Consider the following 17,038-nt stretch of genomic DNA (forward strand, 5'->3'; position numbering starts at 1 on the left):
CCTCCACACACACACACCCAATGGGAGAGTTAACACCAGTCAGAACAATATTTCAACAGGCAGCATCAGATACTGGAGTGGCATTTAGCCACTGAGGTACAAGCCCCAGCAGGAGAAGGCATGTTTGTGGGTATGCACAAATGTTTGAAACAGTTTGACTCTTCTCAGTGTGCAGCCTGATGCCARAAGATCTGTCTGTATTTGGACATATTATAAAAGCAGCCATTATGATTTCTTTAGTAGCTATTTCACTGTCTCATATATTGTTTTAATTTCCACCTCTATTCTTTTCATGAARTTACACTGGGAAGCTCTTTCCACATTCCTTTTTGTAGAAACCAGTTCCTCTGACGTGGAACAAGGTATTTTGACATCAGTCCTTTTTACTTTCTTTGTTTATGAACACRCTGCTAAAACATTGGAGAAATAACTAAATATGTTTAACTGAGCTGCTGCTCCTCCACATCGAGAGGAGCCAGTTGAGGTGGTTCAGGCATCTGGTATGGATGCCTCTCTAGGGAAGTGTTTCAGGCATGTCCCACTGGAAGGTGACCCTGGGAATGACCTTCTGTCTGGTCTGGGAATGCCCTAGAGTCACTCCAGAAGAGCTGGAAGAGGTGGGTGGGGAAAAAGTCTGGGCCTCTCTTCTCAAGCTGCTGCCCCTGTGACTGGAATAAGCAGAAGATAATGGATGGATGGATGGATGGATGGATGGATGGATGGATGGATGGATGGATGGAAAGATGGATGGATGGATGGATAGATGGATGGATGATGGAAAAATGGATGGACAAATGGATGGATGGATGGAGGGAAGGATAGATGAATTAAAGGATAGATGATGGATGGATGGATGGAAGGAAGAATAGATGAATGAAAGGATGGATGGATGGAAGGAAGTTTGGATGGATGGATGGAGGGATGGATAGTTGGATGGATGGATGGATGGATGGATGGATGGATGGGTGGATGGATGGATGGATGGAAGGAAGGATAGATGAATTAAAGGATGGATGATGGACGGATGGATGGATGAATGGATGGATGGAAGGAAGGATAGATGAATGAAAGGATGGATGGATGGATGGATGGATGGATGGAAGGAAGGATAGATGAATGAAAGGATGGATCGATGGATGGATGGATAGATGAATGAAAGGATGGATGGATGGATGGATAGATAAATGAAAGGATGCATGGATGGATGAATGGATGGATGGATGGATAGATAAATGAAAGGATGCATGGATGCTTATTTGATTTGAGGAGCACCCATGGACTGTATATTTATAGACTTCCAGCATGAACTGGAATGGTACCAGATGGTCCAGTAGTTTTAAGCCTCGCCCCCTCCATTCAAAGAAAACAAGACATTGCTGTTAGTAAAACAAACAAAAAAACCACCTTGACTATGTTTTTCAAGCTGAAAGTCAGATTCCCATCAAATTTCTAACTGTTTTTAAAAGAGAGATAAAAGGAAACAAAAGTTTTAAATCTAAATGAAAAATAGTTAACAATGTATTTGATGCATGTAATCTTTTTCAAACAAGTTAATGATTGTTTGGACATGATCAAAACACATTTTGAAGCAAAACTGTTATTTACATAACAGATCACTAACAATCAGCATTTCCATTAACATGAAAGCATTTTAATCTTTCTGACAAGAACAACCAATCACAACTTTAAAAAGATATTTTGGACAGCTCTCACATTTTTCAGAGCAAAAGCAACTTAGTTTGTGTTGTGTWCCTTATTGTAAAGTGTTACCCTGTTATTTTCTTCTGTTTGTTGACTGACTGTGTACCACTTCTGACTACTGTGYGGTGAAGTTTATWCGCTAAAACCAAATTATGGGAACAWGCTAAATGTTCAGCATTTTACAAAAATAGCAACACATCCAGAAATTTTCAGAACAACCCAAAGGTTCTGAGCCTGCTGTTAAAACCACATTGTCAGTCAGTCACTTTTTTTGTAACAGCTTGCAAAATTATTGTATTGCCGTTTTACAATTTTCTTTAGCAAGCTACAAAGTTGAAATGGTTAAAAATAAAAGATGTTTTTGGATGCTTTCGGCCTTTTTTTCCCCACACCAAAGAGCCATTGTTTGTCACAGTGCTGTGACGTGTGTYGGTTTTGTTGTTTTCTATGTGGAAYGGGCTTGAATTTATTGTTCTCTGTGCAGAAACTCCAGAGTTGATTGTATTAATTAGGGATCRCCCTCCAGGAGCTGATCCTATTCTGTCAAATATAACAGTTTGACAATTTATTCACTACAAGATATCATATCCTCCGACGTGACAAAAGAAAAGAAACAACATGGCTTCGGTTCAAGACGGATTATTTTGCACCGACAGTCTTGCTGAGGCATGAAAGAATAATGGTCGTGAGAGTCGGGTCTCACATCAGGAATGGCCTGAGTTACAGTATTATGCTACTAATCTTTTATGGAAATAATCACTTTAGTGATATCTACCTCTGGCACCATACATCATTAGTTCAGTCCCATTCCCAGGTGATAAAATTCTTCTCAAAGCGTGTTTGTTGGCTCGTCGGGATTTATTCTCCGGCAAGCTGGAAGCAATGTGTTTTGCATTTGCAGCATCATCAACAGTCTGTGTGGGAGGACAAATCCAGCACTTAGCATGAGCAGTAATGTGAGCTTAAAAGGAAAACGGCATCACTGACAGAAAATTGAAACAAGAGAGATCAAACAGAAATCATGACTTGTCTYGAAGGGGAGCTCCTAGAAGACCATGTGTTCATTTAGTTTTATGAATTATGAAAACATGATGTGAGGCTCGAGTCTGCAACATAGCAGAAAATGATGATGAAATCATGAAATAGGTGAAGATCACATATTTTGATAAATTAAATGGAAGCCATTGACCTAAGTCGCTTGAGGTAATGCATTAATCCAACAAAGTGTGTGCTACTTTAATGAATATGTGAAGCTTGCATCTACAAATCWTCATGTTATTTTTAATTTAGAATGAAAGGCTTGTGATACTGATGTGTTTTAACTTTTACAGCTAAAAGCTGCACTGTAAGGCAGTAGTTAGCAATCACCGTACAATGAGAATTTCAAAGGATYGTTTCCCACGCGGGACATTTCTGGATGGTGTTTGCATGTCATCCCTGTGCACTCGTGGGTTTTCTCCACCTTTTGACACCACCACCAGCTCCCCTGTGCACCTGCATGGAAAGAGTAAAAAGAAAAAAAAATACACTGGACTTGTTTTAAATCTGCAACAATCTGCTTTGGAAATAGGTATTGACATGCTAATGATGAGTGAATCAAAGTGGATTGTTGCCATCTTGAAAAAACTCTTAGAAACTTCATTCATGCATCACCTTTATGGTATAAGTGGTTTCCTATTGCACCGATATTTTGGCAAAAATATAGTGACTTTCTTGCAGGAAGTGCCGCAGGCTGCAGGGCAAGTTGCTGCTGCAAATWTTCCATGTAAATAACCACGCATTGAGAAATTGACAKCAGTGTAAAGCTCAAGGAAATACTTTTTGCATGAGTTGCTGGTATATTTGAAAACTGAAAGTGTTTTAAAACGGCAGCAATTCTCTTCTGCTGCGTTGTCCTGATATTAGCTCGCCGTCTCATCTGCATACTTGACAGCACAAACCTTCCTTTCATCTCAGTCTGCAGCTTCCTTTTTCCTGTGCAACCTGTTRGTGTCATTTTGTTTTCACCCCTTCCTTTCATCTTGTCTTTGTTGCCTCATCAAGCACTTTTTTCACATTCTTTGCCCTGCTGGTTTTCTCTCCAGGTCAACATAGTGTGTGCTGTGGATTCAGTGGTCACAATATAGATAAATAGCTTGTAAGCAGGATTAGCCATGTTGTCCTAACAATGTAAACCCTGGATTAGACCCAGGACTCTAGGGATTTCTGGGCTTGTTTTGTGTGTGAGTGTGCTTGTATCCATTCATATTATTGTAACACATCTGCTCATCGTCAGAAAAGAGTTGTTGGCACGAAATGTAAAATTCTTTTAGGCACAATATGAACAAGCCAGATGAATCATTTCACAAGCTTCAAATCATTTTATTTATTTCATTTAACTGGGAAAATCCCATTTCAAGACAGGCCTGGGTGTGAAAGAAGCCTGACATGCATGTTTTTGGACTGTGGAAAGAAATCATATCTGGAGAAAACCCATGCAAACTCCGCACAGAAAGATCCCAGGGCCGATGGGGTTTGAACCTTATTGCTGTGTCAACAGTGTTAACCACTAAACCACCGTGCTGCCATGTGCAAGCAGTGTTGGTTCTTGTGAGGTGTTTGACATCTGATTTCCATGATAACAAGTTATCCCCTCTAGATCTTTTAAAGGGTGTTTCTGTGAAAACACAGTGAACAGTTAATATCTTACCTGTTGTAGACTGCTTTTATAATGAATTAGTTGGACTAAAAAATGCTTTATTTTCAATCATATTGATGATCCAACAGCTAGTGATCAAAATTAAGTTTTGCCATCTCCAAACACATCCAATATCAGTGTTTAATGGGTATCATATTTTTTTTACATTTTTTCCTTTACATCTATTTCATATTCCAATTTTTCAGGCAGAAAAAAAGACATTTCTGCCAGATGTATTTTAGTCTACATTAGAGGTGCTAACACTAGCATTACACTATATTAAAAAAACTAAACTAATAAACATGTAAATCAGGGCTATTCAACWGGCAGCCCATGGGTTACATCTGGCACACAGGTAACTTCTGTCTGGCCCAATTGTATGATTTAATGCAACTAAATAAACATACTGAAAAGGTAAACAATAAAGTGAACTGAGAACTTAGCTAATATGTAAAGTGAAATGTCAATGTAAAGATTTATATATTCACAACAYTACATTATAAAAGAAAATTGAATCTAGAAGAATTTTAGGGAAAAAAATCTACTTTGGAGTAGGTTACAACTAAGACAGTAAACGCATTTATCCAATTAGAATTCAACTGAGGTCATTCAATAAGCAATCTACATCAGGTAAGATATTACCTGTTCATAACCCCATCTTAAAACATCTGAACTATTGCTTTTATGCCAGGAATGCTTCCTTCATTGTTATTGTTTTTTAAGTCACACACCTGTTTGGCAAAAGACTCTTGTTTAGTCCATGGAAAACACACAGAATAATCTTTTTTAAAGAAGCGTATGTTTAAGCTATCATCACCTGATGTGAGTCAATGCACCAGCACTGTTACTATTGTCAGAATAAAGCAACAACTAAACAAGTGCAAAATCAAATAATTCATGTTAACACTTTTTATGTATTTAGCCTTCTAAAACATCAAAAATCTCACAGACAGTAAATAACTGCAGATTACTTTTTAGCACTGAGCACAAATTGTTTTAGTTTTTTTTTCTTCTTCAGGATTGCTGCCATTGCTGTCAAACGATTTGTGTAATCGGCACAAAATGCATTTTTTTTAGATCAGATACTTGGCAGCCAAAGATCTTAGACAGCAAAAAGAAAATAAGTGGGTTTGCAAAGACACGTGCCTCTGAGCTYACACCAGAACACAGATCTTGAGAAAGGCCCGAGGGCTGAAGTGTGKGTTATTTAATGAAGTTTGTAATTTACATGGAGTGCGTGACACTTTTAAGTTTTGTACTCACACAAGCAATATCAGTCCTACCTTTAATTACGTTACACCCAACGATTAAATTTAATAGTTTAACTTTTAAGCTTTGATGATTTAAATATTAGAATTCTGTCATGATCTCTGTGTTTTTGTTATCCTTCTGAGTCTTGGTGTTTTTGCTGTTTTTGTTTTGTTTATTTCACGTCAGTCTGTTTCCCTGTTCCACTTTCTCTGTTTACGCAGCTCCTCAGCACTTTTCCTCTCTCACTCGTTTTCACTTCTTTTACAAATTCAAAACGCATAATGTGACAAGAAATATTTTACAGAGACACATTTTCAGTTAAAACAAACTTTGTCACATTTTAGCTTCAATGTTTTTCTTGCTGCAAAGGATTGTGGATGTTTTTGAAAACAAAGGGGACACAAGGAAGGATCCCTGGAATCGTTACCTCATATACCAGAACTCTGCATGAGGCTGTTTTTCATAACTTGCTTTGAGTGGGCCATACTCCCGCACCTTTTCACTATTTACACAATAGKTCAGTTGAATTTGTCACTTTTTCCATCATCAATTCAATGTGATAAACATGTTTACAACAGGAAAAAAAACTGCCCAGATGTGATCGTCGTGTAGCTTCAAATTTGGAAGTTTTCATTTCTTTGATCTTCTTTTCAACTATTTGTCGATTCCATCACTTATGTTCAAACCGGGTGTTGATCTGGGACATGTGGTCTTCTCRACTCAGTCCACAGCAGGAAAACATGTCCACATTTTACAGATTTTCAACAGGTCACACCCTGATCTAAAGGCCATCCTCGACATTTTTTCACTTTGCTTTGTTCCATTGGAGTTTGATTTGTTTTAGTTGGATTAGAACTACAAGTTCTGTGTGAATGTTTGTGTTGTGGTGTGGCTTTTTGCCATTTTACAAGACTCAATAATAACCACTGAAATTTTTCGCACGGGTGTTTAATTAGAGGTGATCTGGACTGCTTCTTACAAGCTTTTAGCCATAGGACCAACGATGTGCATAGACTCAGTTTAACTGTGACAAAAATCCTTTATGAGCAACCATTTCAAAATCCAGCTCTTCGTCTCTATAGTGGCCTCATTTCCCTCAGTGGTCCTCTGACAGATTGATTTCCATATGAGCAATCGCATGTGGCCAAGAGTGATCAAACTTTTTAAACGCAGATATCTGATACTTGTGAAGTGAGTAAAAATTATCAAGGGAGGCGTTTTTGGTCTAAAATGTGCTTAAAAAATACATGAATTTATCTAACGCAACTTTCGGTAATTAAACGGCCGTCAAAAGGATGAGGGTAAAAGAGCTGAAATGAAGGCAGGGAAGCAGGTAAAGAAGGCAGAGTAAAGAGTGTGGTGGTGATGAGGAGGTTATAGATCAAAGGTCAGCCCCCCCTAGTGATATCTCCTGAGCCAGAGAGGCAGTCACGACCCGGTCAGCGGAGGTTCAGGTGTCAGTGAGAGACGACTGACTGACAAGCCRGAGCGGGACGCCTCCTGTGTTCCATCCCGATTGGACCTTTCATCCTTCCTTCCCTGCCTCTCCTTGTCACTCCTCCGTGACCCACCCTTCTCCTCCCTCAGCCGGTACCCTCTTCAGTCTCCTCAGCGACTTTCTGCATACAGAGCTCCAGCCTTGTCATCCCCTCATCCTCCCCCCGCCCCCTCGCCTTTCTCCTCTCGCCTTCTTTTTCACCCCTTAAGCTAAACATTACCACAGGGTTTCACTCAGCAGGCCATCTGACTGGGACAGCGCTCGGTGGGAGTGCATTTGTCTTCACCTCACCATCATGCGCTCACCGAAACACATGCATGCGCTCACTGCAAATGGATCAACACAGGTTGTTGGTACACGATTTATGCTTCACAAAACTGCACAACTAAATTTGAGCTTAAAGGTCCTTTTCACATTATATTTCTGCTGCCTGTTACTTATGAAAACATTGTGTTAAATGCTTTTTCCTTTTTGCATGAAAGACACCACAGAACAAYGAAGCATGTGAGATAAAGTATACAGCTTTGAATATGAAAATTTACAAGGATTGTTTGTACTGCTGATTGTCAAACCGGCAATCCTGTGCCTCCTATTGAACCACTGCAACTAAACTTAGCACAAAAGGTAAATACATTAATGTTTGGTAGATTATTTCTTTGTTGTAACAATACTTCATGGTGATAAATCTTATGCCGTTGGAAAGCCTGTTAATTTCCCTTTTAAATGGTGCCACATTTGTAACAGACATTAATTTGAGGGATGAGCAGTAGAGCCAAACAGTTTATTTTGCTGCTGTYATTGACACTTTTTTGAGCATCTAGAATCCACARGTGTTGCCAGTCAGGTGCTCATTATAAGATGTATTGCCAAGAAGCATTGTTACAACAAAGAAATAWTCTACCAAACAAAAGATGTCCTTACTTTTTGTACTAAGTGTAGCAGAGGAGAACCAAGGTTGAAGAAAGGTTAAGGGATTGAGAGTAAAGATCTGAAGAAGTTTAGAATAGTTTTGGGATAAAACTAAATGTGTATCTTKATCTCTGAGCATTGTTTTGAGCATCTTGAAATCTAAAATTTCAAGATAAAATAAATGGGGTATTCCAAAAACCAACCAAACAGGGTAAACTAGCACAACTTATGGACGAGGCAAGAAGTRCGTTAGACAGCCTATAATAAACAAAAACTTGACAGAGCTGTACCGTGYAGCTCTGTCAAACCTGATTGGCTGAGAAGATTCTTCTTCCTTTTCACCAAAAATCAACGTCTTTATTTTCTGTGTTGGTTTTTCTGTTTCTCTGTGTCAGTCCTGGCTCTGTATGCTTCTGTCTAGTCCTCGTGAGTTCTGTTCTGTCGGTTTGTTGCCTTGATAGCTTGGTAAGTTTGTTTTTGAGAATCAGTGTCCAGAGGTGAATTTTCTATATACAGTATTTGGGTCAAAACCACAATTTATTCCTCCTTTATTTGCTTTAGCTCATGCTTCCATGTCTCCTAATTTAATGTTGTTTTTTTATATATAATTTTCGATAACATCTGTTTTTTAATCTATATGTTATAAAAACCTTTTAGCCATCTTAAAAACAGGGACCATAGTTTTCAAGCTCCAAAACTCTAATTGGATTGTTTTGGTGTTTATGGAGATACGATCTTTACTTTGAAAAGAATAAAATATATCAAAGCATTAAATGATGACGTTTATTAGGTATTTTAGTGTGAGGCTGTGTGAACTCTTTTCCACCCTGAAGGTTAATCTTAGACAATATCTGACGTTCAGCACTTTTAAATGAAACCAAAGCACACTGACAGACAGGAGAAGGTAGAAATGACTCAGCCTGCAACTGAAAATGTGGATGGAGGACAACAGAGCTGCTTCATGGATTAGAGAACCTCGGTTTAGCCTGTTAGCTTCTGTGTGTGATGTCATCCGTCATCGTGTTTTTGTGGGGGGAAATAGTGCCGTTCAGATAAATGGCTTTTAGCTAGTAATGAAAAATGTTTACCATTTAATAAAATGGCATTGACTTTAAATAAAAAAACAGCCTACAGTATTTTTTCAGTCTTTGTTTGCAGTTGAAATAATTGTTTATTAAACAATGTCTAAGGGAACACGTAATCAGGGATCCCTTCAAGATTATTTCACATTGAGCACTAAAATAAACTACAGCCCACTAATATCTAGATCAGGGGTGCCCAAACTTTTTCCCCGAGAGGGTCAAAATGGAAATCTGTCCGACGGCTGCGAGCCAACTTCAATAATATTGTATACTACATGAAATACAACCCCCTTTTAAAATTAAAGTCCTTTTATTTGATTTTTTGAAGAATAAGCATGCAGCCAGTGTGATGACCCATGGTTTTGTTTGTTTGTTTGTTTGTTTGTTTGTTTGGTTGTTTGTTTGTTTGTTTGTTTGTTTGTTTAGCCCATGCACTTGATGTACACATGGGCAGCAAAAACGCATGAGGCATTTCCTAAATTGATTATTTGATATGAGTATTTATCTTCTTATAAAGAATGGAAATCTACACATTAAATCTAATTTAAATTTCTTTAGTAGTTACATACAGTTCATTTTTAGTACTAGTATAATTCAAAAAAATAAAGTAAGCACCACGAGTGAAAACTATCTGCTCTACTGCCCCTAATAGTGGAAATATAGTGTTTCAGAGGACAACAGGAGATTACAACCTTGTATGCAGGGCAACTACTGGTGGGCCAAATCAAATTGCTTGATGGGACAATGTTGGCCCGTGGGCCCCTCTTTGGACACCTCTGATCTAGATTATTAAATTGATATGTATTCTAATTGGTCAGATGCAGTTTGAACTATTTTAAATTCTTGTTGTTTACCTTTTGGCTTTGGTTTGTTGTTTGGGTAGTTTCAGTAATAAGAACACAGATTGTTTAACTTTCATATTACAAATTACTAGTTTTATAACCCACCATGAAAGGTGGTTTATCACGTGTCTGTAAGAGCTTGTGTTTGTCTGTTACCAAAATATCTCACAAACMACTGGACATATTTGAAATAATTTCTTGGAAATCAATCGATGACTGTTCATTAATAACTGATTAACTTTTGAAGTCAACCTAATTTAAGGTAGCCACCAAAGCTAATCAGCATTAGCTGAAACAAATATTGTTATAACTCAGTCAATGTTACAGATGTTGACCTAAAATTTGATGTGTCGTAGCTGAAAGTCATTGTCAGCACATACTCTGGATGCTAACAGATCACATGACATCACATGAGACCACACAGGACATTATTTTCAAGATTTGTCCAAAACAGCCAGTGGTGGACAAAGTACTGAACTCTAGTACTTGAGTAAAAGTATTGATACTCATGGTCAAATCTACTCCACTACAAGTAAAAGTTACTCAGTCAAAAATCTACTCAAGTAAAAGTACTGAAGTACTTACTTTTGAAAATACTAAAGTATTCAGAAGTACATGCATTTTAAAGTACTTAAGTACAAAGTAAAAGTGCAAATTACATTTTCTTTTTTCTTTTCTTTTTTTGTCACTTCAGTAGAAAACGAAACTAAATATTAGTTTATTTAGTTTATTTATTTCTTCATCATTAAAGACTTTTTTTAAGTGAAGAGAAAATAGAGACAGAAAGAAAAACAGAGAGAGAAGTAATTAGAAGGATTGAAATAGAGATTAGAAGTATATTAAATATACACCAACAAAACACAGGACCACACACCCAACATCTGTCTGCTCACCTGAAAAATAAATGGATAAATACATGGAGGGCATATATAAAACTATACACATACCCATACATATATAAAGATATACATACATACATGCCTACATTCATAAATATTGTCAGTATATACACACAGACATATATACACACTCAGTGACCAGTCAGAGCCCCCCGGATCAGAGCACCTGTCTGTGAGCAGTTGTGAACATGCGTGTATATACAAGATTTCTCCAATGGAATATTTAATAGTGACTGTGGAGGACCGGAGACCCAACCCCCAAGACACGAGGCAGACATAGGGAAGACCAGATCCCAAGGGCCCGAGAGGAATCCCGAGCGCAGAGCCCCAAGGGGCACCCGCACGGGGCTCTAAGCTAGCAGTTAGCACACAATGGTCGGCCATTTTTCAATCATCTCTCACAGCATTAAAGCACAACCACCCTAACCAAAGTCAACTTCATTTAAAGAGTTTAAACTAGTGAGAAAAAAGTTTGCTGACTTACCTCTATGTGCTTTCTCAGGTTAGATGGTGAGTTATGGAATGCTAAAAGGTACTTTACCCGTGGTAAACAGAGAAGACATTTGAACTGATACGTATTATTTTTAAGTCCTAAAACCTCGAACATTGAACTGAGATGTTCCCCATGGGTGTGCTGGTTTCTCTCCTTACGTTTCCTTAGTGGTCTCCATTGCATCTTCTTCTTCTTTTGTCTGGTTCTGCTTGAAATGAAAGTAAAGTGATGGGAGCGCGCGCTCCGCTACCGAGAGTTGAGTGTGACGTAGGCTATAAGATACGCATGTGATTGGTTACCTTTGTGATGAACATAGCTTGTGGCCAATTGCATTTCATGAAAAGAAAAACCGGAACAACGGATTTTTTTCTTTTTTTTTTTTTTTACAGCGGATTATAAAGCTATGCTGATCTAAAAGGAACGAGCAACGACAAGCTTCCTAGAAATGTAGTGGAGTAAAAAGTACAATATTTGTCTTTGAAATGTAGTGGAGTAAAAGTCACAAGTTCCCCAAAAAAATAATTACTCAAATAAAGTAAAGATACTCAAAAAATGTACTTAATTACAGTAATAAAGTAAATGTACTTCGTTACTGTCCACCACTGAAAACAGCCATAACTTTGTCATTATTTAACAGAGAAAGATGATCTTCATTTTAAATTCTGACATGAACGGGTGATAAGCATTCCTGCAAGGGTTGCTAAGCCTGTTTTGACACATTATAAACACAAAGAGGAAGGAGAACCAAACAAAAAGCTCATTTAGCAAAAGAAAAAAACATTCCAACTTGCATATAGTCACAGACTTTTATGTTAAAAATGTACTTTTTCTAACAACGATATGGTAATTTCCCCATTTTTACTGTAAAATATTCCCCCTATAGCCTTTTTCTCGTCACCTCGTGTGGGAAAATAAGTTGGTATTCATAACCATTTCACGTCTCCAGAACAGACCCCGACCCCGAAGGCAGAGACGAGCTTCTCATCACTCTCTTAATGTCTCATCAGCGTGTTGACTGGCATGCCTGAGGACACGAGGCGTCCTGACACAGGCACTCGCAGGTATGCGCGCACAGACTTCCACTCTGGCAGGTGCAGGCTTCACAGAGGGCCGTCAGTCGCTTCTTCTTTGTTGCTTTTCATTAACTTGTCTAATACAATCAAAGAGTGTCAGCAAAAGTGAAGGACGGAGAAAAGACAGGAGGGGGAAAGAAAGGAGAGAAACACATCCCTGAACAGATATGACTCTGTTTGTGCAGCTGTGTATAAAATTAAACATCCTTTTTTTTACATTTTTACTTCCAAATATCATCCTGTGTCTTTTATTGCTCTTAGACAACCTCGGGCGTTTCAAGCAGGTATACACAAAAAATATAAGGCAGAAAATATGGCGATGTGCTCTAGGCACMCATTCTAAACTGTCAGCTCATCATCTCACAGCGCTCTCCCTGATGCATAAAAAAAGCAAATGCTGCACTTAAAAGGTGATCAGGACTTTCAGTGAAATGCCACATCTTAATAAAATAATGTCAAAATGTATTTCCTTCAGAGTACAAACACGTATTTCTTAGCTTTCGGGAGGTGCATCACTCCACTAAAGGTTAAAGGGAAGATATTCTAATCAGGGACTCTTTACACAACAGCAGCTCAATAAGGTCAACTGGTGTCACAACATTCAGGTCGGAGGGAKGAATGTGTGTAAATACAAGTGTGTGTGGTTACTTTGGGGTTGTTCTTTATTTATTCTTCTGTTGCATGTGCAGGCACTCCGAACAACTCTCTTTCCACTCCTTGGCTGTTTTCCAATTCTTTAAATTTTTTTCTGTCGCGTCACTTACAATAAAATTACCAGCAGTATATAATGCTAACACATACACACACAAACTTGCACTGAGTTGCATGTAAAGTGCTGGTGTCTGATGGGGTGATCCGCCAGCCAATCGGCTGTATTGATTATTGGGTCCAAGGAGGCTGGTGGAGCGGCAGCAGTAATTAGGGCTTTTTGGTGTGGATTAGCCGGGAGAAAAGGTCACCCACTCAACATCAGTGGCAGGACCACAGGCAGGGAGAGGGAGGGGTGGGCGGCTGATGGGGACTGTCCCCAAATGTAATGACCAAGATTGGCAGGGAATGTAGATTTGTAGCCAGAGAAAGGATGATAGACACATGCAGCAATCACATTTATTGGCTTATCACAAGCCTTCCACTAACTTTTTGTGGCATTTTTGATCYTGTAATTAGTTGTTAAACCTGGAAACAGCTGGCTTTTGCTTAAAATAGTAGTTCAGATCTTTTGACGTGGGATTTTGTGGAAAAACTTCCTCACTTGTCAGATAACTCTTGAATGACATCAGTTTKGATAAATAAGATTTAATTCAGGACTGGATTAATAAACCAACTGCTTGTCTAGTCAATGAGAACTGATGTTTTGAAACATCATAGTGAAGCATTTGAATGGAATCGTCAACCTTTACATTACTGTCAGTTTTATATTACAGAAGTCAGTGGTCGTTTATCAGAGTCAGTTTCTACTGCTGTTTGGGGCCTTTCCAGTGAGAATAAATTTACATCATAACCAAAATAACCAAAGATTGGAAAAGTGACTGCCATATAGAGGTTTACTAAACAATGTTTGCATGATTTGGGCTGCATGGCGGCACAGTGGGTAGTAAGGCTGGGTATCGATTCAAATTTCCCAAATCGATTCGATTCACAGGGACCCGATTCGATTCAATTCACGATTCATGATTCACAATGATTCAGGACCTTTCATGATTCAGTTTGATTGATTTCTAAATTAGTTAAGGATATCATGCAGTAACACATTTACTTTGATATAGAAGACATTCTCAAAGGAACTAATTCTACAAATAGTAGAAACTAATTCTAACTTGGTGCATTGGTAAAATTATAAACATAAAGGACAAACTTGTAAATTGGAGTTTAACCTTGAAACAAAACTGTCTCAAGTTTCAAAGGGTTTAAACTAAAAATGAATTGCAAGAGAAAGTGTTGTTGATACATTAGTTTTTTTAAGAAAATAAGAATAATTTTCTTGATCACTAAGAAGTGATGGAATAAGGTTACAGGAGAAGAGGTGGGATAATGTGCCCACTCTTTTGAGTGCATGAAAATTGAATATTTGTAACGTTTTTGTTAGCTTCTGAGCAGTAAAACTTATTAACAAGAAAGAAAAAAAGGTACTTCAGCTAAAACGTTCCATCACTGTGAATAACATTAATATGTTTCTAAAATTTATAAATATCATTGGTAACAAAACTAAATGATTTTGTTGGACTGACATCTTTCACATTTTTATAAAAGGAGGAAACAGTTTCTGTCAGATGTTGACATACCGTAGTTTTGGTTTGAGCCGTTCGAAGCTTCGTTTCCCGCTACCACGTCCGAGCGCAAAACTTTGCAAACAAAAGTTGTCATGGCCTCTGTTATCTTTAAGTACAGCTGAGAATCAGCTGTAATGTTAGTGATTCCTTTGTTTCTTTTGTTTTGCCCCAGACAACTTGTTGTCGGGAGCTAACATTAGCGCTGACCGTCAATCGGATGTAAATCTACGGCAAGCCAGAAGTGACACAATACACGGAAACGCACAGCTTCATCGCACAAAACACCCGTAGGGGGAAAAAAATCGATCTTGTGACTTATAAATCGATCTTCCCAAATTTGAGCGAGAATCGATCCAGATTGATTAAATCATTTTTCTTTTAACCCAGCCCTAGTTGGTAGAGCAGTTGCCTCTCAAATGGGGTTGAAAGTTAGGCTAATTGGGAACACTAAATTGTCCCTAAATGTGAAAGAGTGAATGGTTGTTTGTCTCTTTGTGGCCCTGTGATGGACWTGTGGCCTGTCCAGTTTGTACCCTGCCCCTTGCACAGTGACTGCTAGACATGGGCACCAATGACGCCCCATGAACCTGAAATGAAGAATTTGGATGAAGACAATGCATTGATGGACGTTTGTGTGAAACCCTAAGAAACTTTTGAAACTGGAGATATTTTAAGACAACTCTTACAGTGTGAGCTTCATACCAGCTGCTATAGCTTGAAAACCCAGAGTCAAAGTGCTCATATCCTGCATTTAATTCCTTCTTTTTCCCATTTAAATCATTCAGTTAAGGTCTTTGTAAAGTGGAACTGCAATGTTTTGATCTGAATTCCCCCTTACTTGGATAGCTTTAGCTAAAATGTATCCTAAAGTCTCTTGCTGTACTTTCACTTTAACAGAGAAGTTTAGAGCCTTTAGCAAGTTTTTGTGTTCAAAGGTCTTTGTCTTTTTAACAACCTATTTACTTTCTTCCACTTGCACACTTGTTGCATGATATAACTTCATCAGCATGCACATCTTGCTCATCTTGAATCCTCCAGTACCTATCTACATGGATTGATCGAAGAGTATGTGAACTTTGCAGAGGTTCGCTGTCAAGGTGAAYGCAAGCAATATCTTCTCCCGATGATTTAGAACAGTTATCTTTATACAAACAGTACAGCTCACACACATTGCATACTACTGAGCAAAAATGACTCAGAGAAGAGTCAAATCTAAGATTTGGTAATGTGCAGATACAAAACTGATAGATAAACAAAGAAAGAAAACATATTTTCTTTACAAATTGCAGTTAGAATACTACAATATATGCTTGACTTTGGTCTGTGCTAATCATGTCCTACCTTTTCTTCTTTTGTCTTCAGACCTGCAGGTTAACGCTGCAGTGGTTTGGCAGGTCTAAGTGTATCTTACGAGGGCATGACCCTTTCACACCACGAGCAGGACAAACAGGACTGAAGAGCTGCAAAACAACATGGAATGTCCCTTTTGTTTTAACGTTACCTCATATTTCTTTTACCCAGAATATATCATTTGTTTCAATGCAAAGGGATATGTATGAAGATAAACGAATATTACATGAGACATATTATTTGACTGTAACAAAAACTGCAAGAGCTGTGACAGATTATTCTTTTTTTTTAGATTGATATTTTACAAGTTAGTTGTAAATGTGATTCCTTTTAGGACCACATGAACATACATTTCTGTCAACATCTACATGAACATGTGATTATTATCTGTACATCGCACACAATGTATTTTCAGTTTCTGTGCCTGGTTCATGTGGAACTAGTTTCTGTAAAAGAAAATAATAATAATGTGAATGATTAAGAGGGTGTCTGCTTGTCTGCATTTATTGGGTGTCAACTTCCCTTCCTCTGCTCCTCAGCAGCTCAGTGAGACAGCACACAGAGGCACATGAGGCAGCTGGTTTTTGTGCAAAGCTGTAGCACTCCTAGTGGCGAAAACACAGAACAGACGCTTCTCTTTCTGCAAAATCAACCAGACAGGAGGAATCAGCTTCTGGACCTCATTAGTCCGGTGCGGTAGAGTTTCTGTGTAATGTGCTCATGCAGTGACAACAAAACGTGCGTGCAGGTGTCGCTGTTGTTGGATGCCGCAGCACGGAAGGATACGTGACTTTTCGGCGTCTGTCTCGTCACACAACAACAACAAAGCATGTGCCTGTTGGTGTGTGTGCATCTGTGGAGAACATGGACTGCAGCACTGTGTGTGTGTGTGTGTTTTAAGTGGCACATCCGGGCTCGGGCTGTGTTCATTTGACTCGTTTTTATGTATGAAACAGTGTGCATGATTTGTAAATGTCAGCGAAAATGGCATGC

At 38.5% G+C, this 17,038-nt stretch overlaps 1 long non-coding RNA gene across 1 annotated transcript in view; it reads left to right on the top strand.

Annotated features, from left to right (window-relative positions):
- LOC106519512 (uncharacterized) overlaps positions 1-16,528 on the top strand; it is a 28,886-nt gene extending 12,358 nt beyond the window's left edge. Inside the window, exon 2 of the long non-coding RNA XR_001310452.1 lies at positions 16,058-16,528. This is a non-coding gene — a long non-coding RNA (uncharacterized LOC106519512). The remainder of the gene's footprint in view (positions 1-16,057) is intronic.
- The last annotated feature ends 510 nt before the right edge of the window (positions 16,529-17,038 follow it).

Source organism: Austrofundulus limnaeus, unplaced genomic scaffold, assembly GCF_001266775.1.
Source record: "Austrofundulus limnaeus strain Quisiro unplaced genomic scaffold, Austrofundulus_limnaeus-1.0 Scaffold78, whole genome shotgun sequence".
Classification (NCBI taxonomy): domain Eukaryota; kingdom Metazoa; phylum Chordata; class Actinopteri; order Cyprinodontiformes; family Rivulidae; genus Austrofundulus; species Austrofundulus limnaeus.